General features: G+C 38.7%; 1 protein-coding gene across 2 annotated transcripts in view; it reads left to right on the top strand.

Moving 5' to 3' along the window:
• The window catches only part of tmed3 (transmembrane p24 trafficking protein 3), a 52,006-nt gene extending 48,517 nt beyond the window's left edge, over positions 1 to 3,489 (top strand). For both annotated transcript variants that reach the window (XR_004765346.1, XR_004765347.1), the window contains one exon: positions 3,164 to 3,489. The gene's annotated coding sequence lies outside the window, so the exon portion shown is untranslated. The remainder of the gene's footprint in view (positions 1 to 3,163) is intronic.
• The last annotated feature ends 13,312 nt before the right edge of the window (positions 3,490 to 16,801 follow it).

Below are 16,801 nucleotides of genomic sequence, written 5' to 3'. Positions count from 1 at the left end.
AATACTTTGAGAGCGACAGAATATTACGGAAAACAATGGACCAATCTATAATATCAGTCATACTCAAACTATGTAGGACGGGACACGCCCTTCGATTATAGGCCAATAAATCTAATGAACTGTGACAGTAAAATAATAGCAAAGATCATAAGCAATCGAATATCAAATGCTACCTAGTATCATTCATTTTAACCAAACAGGCTTTATAAAAAGTAGACACATACAAACTAATACACGTATATGCTTGAGTTTAATACAGTACGCAAAAAACAATAACATCGCGGCTGATGCAGAAAAAGCCTTTGATAGGGTGGAAAGAGAATTCCTATTTAAAACATTAAGTAAATTTAACTTTCCTCAAGAAATTATTAAAATGATTCAAGCCATGTATGAAGAACCAGAGCATAGAGTGTATACTAATGGCATAATTTCAGACCCCTTTCGTCTAGAAAGAGGAACTAAACAAGGATGCCCGTTATCACCCTCGTTGTTCGCAATTGTGATTGAACCATTAGCTGAAAGTATTAGGCAAGACCAAACAATAAAAGGAATTAGCATTGGGAAAAGAGAATATAAATTAGGCCTATTTGCTGACGATTTGATCCTGTATCTAACAGACTACAAAAATACATTACCAAGAGTTCTCAATACCTTGGCAAAATATTCAGTAGTATCAGGATAAAAAATTTATTTGGAGAAAACTGAAATCGTGCCAATAAATGATAATACAGATGATATTCCGGAAACCTTAAAAGTATGATGTAGAAGTAGGATGTAATATTAGAAGTAATAAATCTCAACTGTACAAAGATAACTTAGTAGCACTATTGACTGACATGAATAAGGAATTACAGAAATGGAAGAATTTGCCAATAAACATGATTGGGAGAGTAAATATCTTCAGGATGGTGTGGCTACCTAAGTTCTTGTATACCTTCTCCCTCATTCCAATTACACCACCAAAAGCATTCTTTAAAAGGCATACTCAATCATTACAGATTTCGTATGGTCAAATAAAGCGCCTAGGTTAAACAAATCGATTCTCCATCTCCCAAATAAAAAAGGTGGCTTTAATTGACCTAATTTGGAGTACTATCACTTAGCAACACAAGGATTCTATATACAACACATAGTAAATAATTCACCAGAGGGTTCATGGACACAGATTGAAAATGAGTCAGTAAAACCGAATAATTTATTTATGCAACTATTTTCAAAAAAACACATCGGGAGCTCCAATAACTTTATAATAAATAACACAATTAAAATGTGGAAAAAAATTTGGAGTATATTGGAAGAAGTGATTACATTGCCAAAAAGCATAAAATTAGGGAATAACAACTGGATAACCTTACAGGACAAAACGATTAAATGGACAACATGGGAAGAGAAGAGAATACAGCATATAAAAGATATAATTGATGATAAGAAGGTCTTAACCTTCAATGAAATCACGAACCGGTTTAATCTTTCTGAAGTAGAAACTTTTCGATACCTCCAAATATCCAATTTCATAAGCAAAAACTTCAATATTAAATACAGCTGCAAGCAGCAATGCCGGGCCCTACGAACATGTCCAATCCGGGTAAATACAAGGCGAAAGAGAAAAGAGTCCAAGCGGCATAGATTCAGGATTTTGAACAATTTACATACCCGTGCGTGAGACGATCCAACTTCCGGTACATGAGAAACATTACTTTGAAATATGAATGTGCATTAGCATAAAGTGCTAATTTTGTCACGCCATAAATCACGCAATATTTAACGAAATGACTTGTCCTTATCACCCTTGATGGAGAGAATACCCAAGAGTACACATGTGTGATGGTGACAGAATCAGGTCAAGTGTTGAGGAAATATTGGGTAGCATTGCTTTGGAATACATCTTATTTAATTTCGGTGAAGCAAGATAGCCTATATTGTTTGTAGTACCGTAACTTGGCGTCATTTTGATATCAATACTTCTAATGGCAGGCCTGGATTTTGGCAGTCTGAATGAATGAGTTATAGACGGTGTATGTCTTGTATGTGCGAGTAACTTGGCATTTTTGTATGTTGAAAACGTGTTTTTTATGAGATAATACTAACAAAACCATAGGGTTCCTACTTCGTAGGACCCCTAATAATAATACCAACGAAAACAATAGGGTTCCTACTTCGTAGGACCCCTAATTATTCAGAGCCAGACAGTCGTTTAGACACCCTCCTGTTTGGCTCTACCTCAAAATTAATTGGAAAAATTTATGGAATTCTGCAGTGCTTGTGATGATGGAAAATTACTGGGTAAGATCAGAGATAAATGGCAAATTGACCTGAAGAGACCTATTAGAATAGAAAAATGGCAACAATGCTCGACTAAGGGCATAACAAAACACGAGAATCTACGATTAATCCATTCACTCATGACTCGCATATATTATACTAGAGATAAAATAAATAACTTTGACAGTAAAACATATACTTTGTGTTAAATGTAAAGTTGAAAATGATTCATTGTTCCATGCCTTCTGGGAATGCATGGAAGTAAAGCAACTATGGCTTCAAGTAGAGAAATGGCTACGAAGTACTCTCAAGGTAAATATGGATCTCACACCATCGGTAAGTTTACTGAAGGATATTAGATCAGCACAAATGAAAATACAATTAGAATGGATTCTCCTGTTCTCTTCATTTATAAGTAAAAAACTTTTGTTAAAGAATTGGAAATCATCCATGTGCCCCAGTCTACAAGAATGGAAAATGTAGTATATGCTTTATTATTTGAAAATAGAAAAAGGGTTGGCAACAGATAATAACAAAAGTACAACAATTTGATAGTATATGGGGGAAGATCAACAATAACAACTGGAAAATAATTGGCACATATAACTTAATATGTATTCTGTTTACTTTTTATAATGGCATTTTCCCCTGAACAAGATCTGTTGAGCTTTTTCTTTGTCTTTTGTTTGTAAACTTAATCAATGTTAGCCTTTTTTTTCTTTTTCTTTTCCTTTTCCTTTTCTAGTCTGTTTTCTATTGGTACTGCCCTGTGATTATGTACAACATGAATTAAACCAACAAAAAAAATTAAGAAAATAATTTTTCAAGAAAAAATAAAATAAAAATAACAGGAGAAGCCATTATTTAAACCTTACTAACTGAACTCTCTCTTTCCTCCCAGACAACCTCCACAGGACTACTTGCCTGTGGGAGTTTTATGGTGAGAGAATGAGATGTCACTACTCCACGGAAGGGAAAGATGGACTGGACATGATCCTGGAAGGAACCTGCCAATTTGGACTCCCTTGTTTTGTGTGTGTTGGTGTGGTGAGGAACGAATGGGATGTGGGAAGGGCTGAAGGAGAGGTAGAGGAGTGTGGGTATGAATGAGTGCTTGTTTTGTCTCGTCTTGTCTAGTATGTAAAGTTGGAAAATTGAAAATGAAAATAAAATTCTATTAAAAAAATTGATAACCTGAAGGATGGAAGGAGTTCTTCGAAAAACTGATTTGACTCTGCTCTCGTGTTTGTGCAACATCAAAACAGATGCAGGTTATACAATAATTTATTCAATGGACATAAAAACTACAGAACATAATGAACAAATCTTAACTGGGAAAGCAAAGTTAGAGAAAAGGTGTGAGTATGAGTGCATGTGTGTGCACACATGTCCTTTGTCCCTGGACAAAAGGGGGAATGGTGGAAAATATTTTGTTGTGTTTGTGTAGTGTGTACGTAGGTATCAACGAGGCTAAATAACTTTAAATACAAAGGAGTATCACTCCCGGTAGTGGTGGAAAGGGACGCACAGCTTATAATAAGCGATACCGGCAACTGAGCTGGTTATTCGCTCACTACCGACTAAACTGATATTGTTAGTTAAAGAGTAAGTAGGAGTTTGAGTTGAAGAGTTAGCTGGTAGAAAAGAAAACCACATGTAGCTGTAGACAGGGAATCGATTCATGTAACTACAGTTATCAGAAAACAAGGAGTAATAGAATACACAGAATTAGATTAAATTCAGTCAGGACTAAACCAAACTGCTATAGCCTGGAAAGTTTGGTCAGTCTTACTGTTCTCATGTTGACCCGGTGGTTGTTGTTCAGTCAACGGGAGAACACGCTGGTGGAGTCAGACTCTTGCGGAGGTTTCAGATGTGGTCAGCACAAGCTGGAGTCTTTTGCCATGTGCAGGGCGACTTCTCGTCCAGACAGTCAACTGAAGAAGTCCCTTTAGCTGGTTGGAAAAGTTAGTTTCACTGCAGTTTCTTGTGGTTGGCTAACATGTTACTGAGTGTATGCTAGGTTCCACGTCAGTTAAGGTCCTTTGTCAAGGCAGCACCTATTTACGGTGAACAGTGCTCTTTATCTGTTTTGTTCACTGAAAGGCTCATGGTATCCTTGTTGTCAGCATATGTGTCCCCGTCTGTCTTTCTGTACATCTAAAGGAATTACAAGCCAGAATTTGACAAGCTGAAGATGTGGTATGAGCACCGGCTAATTGATGAGAAGGTGGCGCTGATGATTTATGTCATCTGGCGCCTTTGTGTGGGGGTGCAAGAACTACAACGGAAATGTACAGTCAGATATCCTGGCGCAGGTGAGTGATATCGGGGGCTGGTGGTGAGGTTTGGGGGGAGGACAAGGTGGTCAATAGGAATAATGTCTGAAATTCTTCTAGGTGCTATATGCTTCTCCGGGGATGGGAACCATGCATACGTGGTATTCACTCTTCCCATGACGAGCCACAGGATATGTGGGTGTCATTGTTATTCTGTGCTTAACTGAACAATCAAAGCTGTTAATAACAGTTAACTTCCCTCACCTAGTTTCTTGGGTCTGAATTGGTTGTTGATTATAAGCTGAAATCACAAACCATCAGAGCCTGTAGCTCTCCATGGGGATAGGAGTGAATAGTAGTGGCTGTAGAGACCCCCAGGTTCTCTACTGAGGTTATACAGTTGAGGCCAAAAGTTAAAGACTAAAGGTTAAAGACATTCAAACTCAATTTTTCACAACTCCACACATTTCATTTTACCATACATTTCCTGTGAGAAGTCAGTTAGGGTATCTACTTTATTTCCATAAGAGAGAGAGAGTCATTTCAAAATATTAGCTAAAAGACTTTATGTAGCTTTTATGTACTAGACCAGATTTTCAGTGGGTCAAAAGTTTACATACACTTTGTTAGTATTTGGTGGCATTTCCTTTTAATTGCTTAATTTGAATCAAACTCTAGGGGTAGGCTTCCACAAGCTTCTCACAATACTTTGCCGGAATTTTTGCCTATTCCTCCGGACAGAACTGGTGCTCCTTGCTCAGACATGCTTTTTCAGTTCAGTCCACAAATTTCCTATGGGATTCAGGTCAGGGCTTTGAGATGGCCACTCTATAACTTTCACTTTGTTGTCTTTAAGCCAAATTTGGACGTATGCTTAGGATCATAGCCGCCTTGAACAATAGGCCTCGCTGATCAGGCCTGAGTGTGTACTGTTGTCTGTCATTGTATTCTGTTACTGTGTGCTGTTGTATGTACTTGTGGCAATGGGTAAAGGTAAGTAGCCTGACTACGGCACCTTGGGAATTTCACCCAAGGAGATAACCAATTCGGACACTTTACAACAGTTTGCAGGTTATTTCATTGAAAGAAGACAGAGGCGTGGTTCAAAAGAAATTATTTTAACTTTTATTGAGATTTAAGAGGGCTGGAAGTGCCTGTATGGAAGAAAATAGCCAATACGATTAGAAGCTACAAGAAAATAGCAGAACAATTTAAGCAACGATACCAAACTTTTATTAATTTAACATCAGAAAACATACATGGACTTCCAGACTACCTTTGTTAAAAATAACTAAAATGACCACTAGAGGGTGCCAACGAGTGAGCCGAGAACCCACTCGGTGGGAGGTATACTAACAATAAAGGCTGTCCAAGTGAATTCTACTTACCACCACGCGTGCCACCTCATCTGAAACACAAACATTCGTGTTAAATAAGTGATTCAGTGCAATTACCATTAACAAGAACGCAAACAGTGAGGGACCCAACCACTGAGCTAACCTCCCCACCAAAGCAGCGCTGGGCTCACCGCCAACCTTAATTTAAACAATTTAATAGCTCTAGCTAAAAACAATGAATCAAATACAAAGAACCAGTTGGTTAGTTTCGATCATTTCAAAATTAAAATGTCAATTCGGGTAGGCCAGTATTTCCCGTATCCAGGCCCGGCGCCAGGATGAAGTGACTGAGGGGGCAATTAAAAATGGCGAGGGGGCAAATCTTTTTATATAGTAAAACTGTAGGTTATAACAGAAAATAATAAATGCGATTTTATCCACAGAAATGGCTATACAAAAGGACAAAATAATAGTCGTGGTCGCGATCGCCGTCGTAGACGTCAGAAGGAAATGTCACTAACAAAAATTTTCAAAAGTTCGCTCTCTTTGCAGTGGTTTGGGCTGGAAACGAGCTGTAAGAGCAGATCGTCCCCATTTTATATTAATCTAATATTGGAGATGAGGAAGCTATACCTACTAAAAATCATCTGCTAATCTCTTTAAGAGTCAAGACGAGACCTTGTGATAGTTTCAATAAATACATAAACTGTAGGCTACTAAAGATAAAATAAAGAGCATCAATCGGGACATATAAGCCATAGTCTGGGACTTCTTGGAAGCCCAGGAAAAAGGATATCGCTACATATGGGTGAATTGTTTTGTTCTCATGGAAACTAAGGTCTAATGTTAATTTGTTTTTGTCACACAATATATAGGCAACTGTAGCAGCTTATCCACTGAGTACCGCTGACTTTTCTGTGCAGTGCAAAATGATCATAGTTGAAAGGCAAAAGTACGTCTGTGGAAATTGATCATGATTAATTCTATACCGGGTATGCCTTATGAATAGGCCTACCTGTTAAAGTGATATGTTCATCCACCTTGGTTTGCTGTTGGATAGTCTTAAGTTTAACCAAGAATATCATTATTGGGTTGTTTACTGAAAATCGTAAAACAACATGGTAAGAAAGAAATGTTCTGTAATGTTGATATTTATCCACTGCTATTTTGTTTTATATAGGAGGTGTGAGCTAAAGGAAAGGGATATAGATCGTTTGTTCATTATGAGCCACCGTACCTGTAGCCTATGTGTGTTTATGGCTAGGCCAATCAACGTGCTTTAGTTCCGTCCAGTTCGGTCATGCAATTATATTTTTTACAGTCTCGGAATTATACTCACGTAATCTCGGCTTTGCTCACACGGTTTTATATTCTTAATAAACTGACGGTTTGTTCCAAGTCAGTGTGATCATTGACTCACACACAAACAAAGCCATATCCTCAGTAAGCTCCACTACGTAAAATTAATATAAGCTTTTTTTCCCCCACAAATTGGATTAGTATTATGGATAGGCCCTATCCTTTATTACCATCATGATGGGAATAGACAGGTGAAACGACAACACTCATGATGTGCTATGCACAGATACATTGTTTGGATAATTAATTTTCATAAAGTTAATATTAAACTATGTCATTTGTGCATGCAGATGTAGGCTACTAGATGTGCACTGTAGTACAACTGTCGATTTGAAAAGCAAAATGTTGGCCTAATAAGGCTAAAACTGTGACAGGATGAGCAGAGCGCATTGCTAAGGGACAGCTTGCCTCAGACCACCCTTGTGAGGTTTACCTTTCAGAAGGTATACCTTAGCTAAGGAGGCGCTGGGAAACAGCTCGGCAACTAAAGGAAGACCTTAAGGTGTACCTTACGACGCACATAGCGCTACGGAGGCTCGGGGAAACGCAGCGGTTGCCAATCTTCAGTCTTTGGCTGGGCTCTACTTCAGCTTTTAAGTAAATTAAGTCACCCAGTGCCTTAACATAAACGGGTCAAATTTTGTTGCTGTGTAGGTACTGATACGCCTCTGACCCCTTGAGGCTGTTCATAGCTTCGCCATCAACAGAGATACTTTCCACAAGGTATAGCAAAATACATCAGTATGTCAATGACGGCCGATAGAACAGAGGGGTGGGGGATGGCGATGTCACTTTTTTAATTCACTGATAGCGTGATCCCACATTTTGTTTTCTGTTTTGAAAGCTGGTTTTAACCGGGGGGGGGGGGGTTGGGCAGAAAATGCAACTGAGGGCCCCCCCTCTTGCCCCCTCATGGCTTGCCCGTATCTCCGCCAAACAAACACAGTTTGGCCCGTTTAAGGTAAAAGAACGGACATTTAACAGCTGAACAATGGCAGTAAAACACGACCAGCGCGAATACACTTCATGAGCGTCAGGCTTCTGACAAAAGCACAGGGGAAACCTACGAGTAGTTCATAAGTTGTAGACAAGTAATATTGCGCTAAGAAAAAGAGGCAAAACAGCAGCACATTGAGGCAACCTAAAAAGGGGAAAAAACAAACCAATAAACAAGGTAACCGGACAATCGCTATGAAAAATAATTGCCTCGGACACCATAAGGCAATCGTATTTACCATACCTCTAGCCTACCTTAAGCCTCAGAAATGCACGCACCTTGATTGGTGAAGTCACACCCTCCCTTTACTATTAGGCTACCCCAGCCAGGCCAATCAATCACTCGCTCTGGCTTACGGATACATGTGAATGAATGGGAGGATTTGTTAGCCAGTGGAAACACGGACTTTTAGTTAAATATACACGTCTTCCGAACCTACCTATATGCAACAACAACTGGTTCACAGTAGGATCCAGCGATTTTCTAGAGACCAGTAAATTACAAATACAAAGGCTTATGAATTCACCGCTGTGGATATTGAACCTTAAAACAGAGGAACAAGACTGCACGGTTACACGTACCTCTCACCAAAACAGGAAGACGCTCAGAAACAGAGGCGGGCACAAGAGCAGGAAACAAGGTAAAGCGATTTCACTGATATATGAACCTACCTAATTGGCGAACTACTCAGGGAAGACGGGTGGGAAAGACCAGTTTACCATGATGTCATCCCAAACAGGAACAAGTGAAGAAACACTAGCCCCGGTCACATACTGTTGTCTGATGGGTACAGTGCTGTGGAAAGGAATTTCCTCTTGGGGACAATAAAGTATGAAGTCTAAAGTCATTGTCCTGCCGGAAAACCCAGTTGTGACCAAGTTTTAACTTTCTAACTGATATCTTGAGGTGTTGCTTCAGTATTTATAGATAGTCCTCCTTCCTCATGATGCCATCTATTTTCTGAAGTGCACCAGTCCCTTTTCCAGCAAAAAGCCCCCACAACATAATGCTGCCATCCCCATTCTTCACACTTGGGATGGCGTTCTTTGGATTAAAAGCCTCACCCTTTTTCCTCCATACATAGCGCTGATCATTATGGCCAAATGGCTCAATTTTTGTTTCATCTGACCAGAGAACACTCCTCCAAAATGGTAGGTCTTGGTCCTGGTGACCACCTGCAAACTTCTTTCTGGCATTTTTATGCCGGTCCTTGAGTAGGGGCTTCTTCCTTGCAGGACAACCTTTCAGGCCATGACGATGTAGGATTCTCTTAATGGTGGATGTAGATACTTTGGTACCTGATCCCTCCAACTCCTTCACCAGTTCCTTCGTTGTTGTCTTGGGATTCAGTTGAACCTTCAGTTGAACCTTTCGGACCAAAGTTCATTCAGCCCTGGGAGTTAATTTCGTCCTTGTTGTTGAATGATGCAGTCTCTGTGTGGTCTGTGTTTTATATTTGCATACAATTGTTTGTATAGATGCTTGTGGTACCTTCAATTGTTTGTAAATTGCTCCTAAGGAGAAACCGGACTTGTGGAGGTCCATCATTTTTTTTTGTTGAGGTGTTGGCAGAGTTGCTTGGATTTTCCCATGGTATCAAGGGTAGGGCCTTAAATACAGCCACAGATGACAATTAACTCCAAATTAACTCCTAATTATGACAATTGGCAAATCAGAAGGCTCTAAAAAATTGTTACATCAATTTCTGGAATCTTTCAGGCCATTTAAAGAGACAATCAATTTGATGTATTTTTGACCCGCTGGAATTCTGATATAGTGAATTAAAGCTGAAATAAATCTGAAATAATCGCTAGTTTTAAAATGACCTCTGATGTGAATAAAGTAGATGCCCTAATTGACTTGCCAAAAAATGTATGGTAACATGAAATGTGTGGAGTTGTGAAAAACTGAGTTTGAATATCTTTAGCCTAGGTGTATGCAAACTTTTGGCCTCAGCTGTAATACCACACAATACAAATCGATCTGGAGCTATACTTGCACACCTCTGCCTATTCCAGAAAAATCAGGCACCTACATTTGCAACTGCATCATGCTAATACACGTACACCTATATGTACACCAAGTACTTATACCTGTACCTCCACTGCACTATTACACCTACACATACACTTTTACCAAAATGTACACTAAGACCTGCAGAATGTTAACGGTAAAAATTAGTGTCAACACTGTAGCCAAAAAAAGAACTTGGTTATACTGGAAAAACAAACCCCGAATGATGATGTTGCTGGACATTTAGACATTCAAAACGATAATACAAAATCCAGAAATACCTTTGTTAAAAACTAAGTTAAAAAAATTAACTCAACCTAGCATCATTCTTGTATCAGCAACCAGTACAGTAATCTTCATTTGAAGTCTAATACCAGAGTCTAAACCTCCCCCTTCTCTTTGACATTCCATGTTTTCAGTGGCCCATTCTTAATCTGAAATTCTGCTTAACAGTTGCAGGCTGAATGAGCATTACATCAACACAGACATCCTGGATAGAATCAAGACTAACCTGGACAAAGCTCTCGGGTAGTGAGGGACGTCAAAAGGACTGCAACCACATACCATTTTTTTTACTTAATTATTATCTTTAAAGAGGTCATAATCAGGGGTGGACAGTAACGAAGTACATTTACTTGAGTACAGTACTTAAGTACATTTTTCGAGTATCTGTACTTTACTTGAGTATTTCTTTTTTTGGAAACTTATGACTTTTACTCCACTACATTTGAAAGATAAATATTTTAATTTTGACTCCACTACATTTCTATGAAGGTTGTCGTTACTCGTTACTTTGAAGCATAGCTTTGAAGTCAACAGCTGAATATTTTTTTGTTTTCTAAAATGCGATTGGCCACACGCTGTGTTCCTCACAGGAGAAAAACCAATCACAGTAGCCTACTCCTAATACGCTGTCGGTCAAGTTCAAAGTGCTTGCTTGTTGCAGCAGTGGTTGAACAGTTCAATTTTGAACTTGGCGGCGCCGTGGCAGTAATTATGGCGACGGCAGAAGATAAGGATTATTCTTCGCCACCAGAGCACCCATGGCCATATCTCAAGTCCAGGTTTGAGATTTGTGAAATTCAAAAAGATTCATATTGTTTTAAATGTTTGCTCTGCTTACCGCGCACGAACTACATCGCTGCATTCAAAAACTCGCCGTCCAACCTGAAAAAGCATGTCGAGGTATGTAAACGTTAGCTAACGGTAGCCGGTTTGCTAATTATGAAGTTGTCTGAGCTTGTAGTGGTTGCAGTTTTTATGCTAGGATTGGTCAGATGAAATTTTATGGATTTTATTTTAAGGGTCATCCAACTGTTTTTACATTTTAGCAATGCTATCTATCATCGGGATTAAATTGGGGGTGGACGGCGTCCACCCACCTTTGGTAAATAAATAAATAATTTTGACCGGCAGTTTTACAAATAACTATGACAGTCCATGTGTTTCCTCTAGCCAGTTACTCACTCAACCAATCAAAAATCCGAAGAAAAAAAAAAAAAAAAACTCAGGAGGAACAGTCTTTTATATAGACAGGCACAGAAAGAAAAATGTCGTTGATTGCCTTGATTGATTGGAGGCGGACGCGGTAGGTAGTTTCATTAACATGTAATTTCATCTATGCAACATTTAAAGAGAGGTGAATAAACAGCCCCCACGGCTATTATTAACTTTGATTGCTTGAGCAAAATCAGCAGGTTGCTGGTCAGCAGCTAAGCTAGGATTGAATATTTCCCACATACATAACGTTTTATTCAGCGGCGACTGGTGAGCTGAAAATTGGTGGGGCGCAAAACTTTACTTTAATCGTTGATCTCAGCCTATTTTCATTAGTAATTTTCCTTTATAATCAAGCGTGCCAACGATCGGATTAATCAAATGACAGGTAGCCTAACACACAGCGTCTTCATTCCCTGTTAGGGGGATTAAATCATAAATTCAATTTATCCGTTAAAAATCCGTTTTAATCACCAAGTAGTCTACACTTAACAAATAAGATACACCAGTCTGTTATCTACTATGTTAGCTCTCAGAATAACCAGCAAAAACAAAACCTGCACTTCAGTTGTGTTTATAGTCTAGCCTACGCATTGCAGATATTTGCCATGAATACAAGTGCGGAAAAAGAAGTGTATCCGCAAATAATGTTGATTAAAAATTTGTACTGCAAATGAAAATAAATGTAGGCTATACGGGCTAGGCTACTCGCTAAAACTGTCTATTTGGGGAGAGCTGGCTATATATGATAGTACTGAGTAGCCTATTTTGTGGATTAATTGTATTGATACTCAAGGAAAATCAGGGGAAGATTCCGCCACTGCTTAGCATTTAAAACTGATTTTTCTAAATCGCATGCATCATTTAATCTCCCTAACACAATGCGAAGAAGCACGTGTTAATGCATCATAGAAACAATACAACAGTGCGCTGACATTAAAAATAAAGTATTAATAAATAAGTATTTTTAAAAGCAAGTACTCCAGTACTTTAACTCAAGTAAAATTTGACTGAACAACTTTCACTTGTAGTGGAGTAATATTTGACCTGGGGTATCTATACTATACATTCTCAAGTAATGGAATTGTGTACTTTGTCCACCACTGGTCATAATAACCATGTAAGTTCTGCCTGAGGGGAATATAAAAACCTTTTTATAAATTTAAGTTAACTTCATGTAATCAGATACTCTGGCATTAATTTACCACCCTGGCTTCGTTTTCTGAGCTTGTATGTTTACTTTTGTAGTATGAAGTACTGTTTTGGGCGGCCCTGTGCCCTGGCCAGAGCTTTTCTGCATGGAGTTTGCATGTTCTCCCTGTGTCTGCAAAGGTTTCATTCAGGTACTCCTGTTTTCTCCCACAGTCAAAAGTCATACAGATTAGACTAATTGGAGAGTCTAAATTGCCCATAGGTATGAGTTAATGGTGTGCGTGCCCTGTGATGAATTGGCGACCTGACCAGGGTGTAATCCTGCCTCTCACCTATGCTCTCAACTAGGTACAATTGAATGTCATAGAACACCACCACGAAGAGCAGTTTCACAGAGCTGACTAATAAAAACGTCCTAACTAGTGGTTTTAAAGCTTTCTTTGTCCAGGTCCCATTTCCACACTCCAGAAGGTGTAAAATTGTTGTTTCTGCATAACAAAGAGTGTGTTGTTTCTGCGTCAAATAAATAAAATACGAAATAAATCTAGTCAATTAAAAAAAATATTTAAAGGTAAATAAATTTATTATTTACAATATTGTCAGGTGCACATTTTACATGTTGTCATATCCACAGTATATTCACACCTAGGAGCAAGACTCCTGTCCTCCATCACACAAACTTTTGAGTATAAAGGAAAGGAAATTCATCATGGTTTTTTTTGTTAGCCTTAATTTTGACTATTGATTTTCCTCCCACCAACAATAACATGTTTGCAGATGAGGAGTATTCTTGCTGTAAAGCTAAACCATGAGGAACCATCATAAGTACAAACCAGTTTCTATTGCCACAGCTTCCACTATGGTGTGGGTGTGGTCTTATGGGTGTGGTCTCACAGGGTCACAAAGTTGGTTAATGTTCTTGTATGGGGGTATTACTGTCTCAAAAATAAATACCATGAATATTCCACAAATAAAATTAGATTAACAAATATTTTTTGTAAATTAAAAATAAAATAATTGGTTCACAAATAAATGTAGCTGTGTCACAAATAAATGTAACTGATCCATAAATAATTGTACCTAATCCACAAATAAATGTAACTGGTTCACAAATGGCAAATATCTGGACTAGTGCCCGAGCAGCGATTTCTCCCTCTGGAGAAAGGCCCTGCACACATTTAAAAACAGTATAGATAGGGCTAGTGTCGTCATAGTCATCATTGACAGCAATGATAGCTAGGTAGATTGAACTACAGCTCGACATTAGCGGGCTAGCTACTACTGGCTGAGTAACTATGTCAGCAAGATGTCAAGCTTACTAGTTAACTTAAATATAAAAAGTAATTAGCAAACTGCAGTCTGTGATCTTGATGATACTCATATGTTGCATGTCTTTAAACATGCCAATGTTCACCATCCATGTTATTTTTCATCAACTCCTTTTACTGACTAAACAGAGCACATACGTGCTGTGATTGGTCCGACTAATGTGGAAAGGATGTCTTTAAATCTGATTGGCTGGACTAGACCCAATGGGGAAAAACCTATTTGTGAATTTTTATTTATATTTTTGCAAATCTTGCTGTGAGGATTGCCTCAAAAATATAAGTAAATGCAAGTGATTCCACACATAAATGCACAGTCATTTTTTTGGAGAGACTTATTGGGAGAGAAAACATATTTGTGAACCCAGTCCTTTTTTTGTGTGATCCAGTTACATTTATTTGTGAATCAATTATTTTATTAGTGGAATGTTCACACCATTTATTTCTGAGACAACAATACACCCATATTCTTGCCCATTTCCAAGGTCATTTACGTATTCATCAGAATTATTTACAAAAATGCAAAAAAAACAAACTTTGAGTTGTGTATGAAAGGACCGTCCTTTCATACGCAACTCACTTTTAAAATAGTTTATAAAAAATGTATTTTGAAATGAAACCATAGACCCCTCTTCACTCTGTTGGTTTCAAAACTTTTTACCACTAATGTTCAAACAGTACAGTCCTCAAATACCTGCTGATCTTTCACTTAAACTGTATAGTCAAGACCATGGCATTCAGTCAACAGGACCACACAGATGATAATTACAGGCAAGTAAAGTCCCCTTCACAGTGCAAAAGGATGCCTACGCAGTCCACAGAAATTCAAAGTCCACTGGATTGTACATTGTAGCCCCTGATCCTGAAGACCATCATTATGGTGCTCCATGTTATGGACCTGTCATGACCACTCCTGCTCAACCAGCCCCCATGTCAGGTGGGTCACACTGTCTTTTGCGAAGGGTTTTCAGTTTTTCATCTTAAAAGGATGAAGGGGCGATTGGTGGTTCAAAAAATAAAATAAAAAAATCCCCACTGCTCTAAGTTCTGATGATGGAACACAATTGAGCCCCAAACCCAGGCTTGGTGAGGTAGGAAGGAGGGATAAGGGGAACAGCCAAACCGGTCCCTCACTGTAAGCCTGGGGTGGGGGAACAGCCAGACAAAACCTCCCCTTTTGTGAGCCGGGGCAGAGGGCAGCCTCAGCCTCCACAGTTCACCAATGGGTTTTGGTATCACAGTGACAGCAGTAGTAGGGCTCTTTGGTCCACAGGTGATGGGCAGCAGCAGGAATGTGAGGCTTCATTTAACCTAAAAATGGGAGGTGCACATTCAGGACCACATGAGTACTTGATGTGAACAGTCCTTGAAGAAATCAAGGAAATGAATCGAAATCCAAGTCATTAATTGAAAAAAATCCTCAAAATGTTCTGTAAAGATTAAATTAATTAATTGAATCCTGGGCCATTTCCTGAATTGAAACTAAATTTGCTGCAATCTTAGATCCAACCAATCCACAAATCAACAACCCATTCAGTTGCTTTGCTGAATGAGTCTTACTATCGTTTTGCTTTGCAAAATTGCAATTGACAGCATACATTTGGTCTGCCCATTTTGGAGTACCTGAAACCTCTCCCCTGGCTCTAGTGACAGTATAAGAGGTTAGGAACTACAGTCAGCTGGGCCCTGAGGAACATGGGGCGACAAAATATAATCAGGAACACAGTTGGGTTTTTTCTTCTGTTGGTGACCATGTTTCCAAAGGTTTGTGAAGCTTTACAGAAGGCAATGGGATCTTGCTTGGAACAAGCTGTAGTGCAGAGATGTAACAAAGAAGCACAGTAATTACTAGGAGCTGAAGAACTCAAATTAGTAAATCATAATGATTTTTCGTAATGCTAGATCTCTTTCTAGTGGTTTTTTCCCCCCATAACAGATAATAATTGTTGATTATCCTCCCAAGTTCAGACTTTTTTCAAGTAACTGTTAACAGAAAGTGTACAGTGCTGTTGTCTGATTATGTTTCACAGATTTGTACCCCCATTTCAGAACTGCTCCTGCAATTCATTTCTCCAAGCTGACAGTAGTTTCAATAGTCATGTTTTCATTTCTATTTTTACCATGAGAAAACAAACAAAAAGAAAATTCAGTTTCATTCAACCACAGAAAGGCAGGCAGGTGTCTGCTTCCACTTCTAATTTAACATTGATGTTCAGCATAGCTTGATGACATAGCTTCAGACAAGTTGAAAATTAAACTCAATTTTGTTATTACGCAAGCCATTAATCTGTTAGCTACCCAGGAATCAAGTTGGTGCTGTCCAATTCTTTCAGCTGAGCTTTGATTTCCAGGCAATTTACCAGTCTTAAGAGAGTCCTGAGAAATCTGACCTTCCGTTTATGAACTTAATTTAAATGGGAAGAAAAAAAGACCTGTGCCCCACCAAAGTTCATTTAATGTCCTGTAACAGCAACAAAAGATTTGACATTTATGAAATTTCTCAGACCACGAGTAGGAAACCAAGAACAAACATGTGGTCAAAATGACATTAGTAAGCTCAATAAACCTGCCTAAATCAAA

The sequence above is a fragment of the Anguilla anguilla genome, chromosome 5, assembly GCF_013347855.1.
Source record: "Anguilla anguilla isolate fAngAng1 chromosome 5, fAngAng1.pri, whole genome shotgun sequence".
In the NCBI taxonomy this organism is placed as follows: domain Eukaryota; kingdom Metazoa; phylum Chordata; class Actinopteri; order Anguilliformes; family Anguillidae; genus Anguilla; species Anguilla anguilla.
Note: the sequence above shows the minus strand (reverse complement) of the source record. Positions and strands in the feature narration are given on the sequence as shown.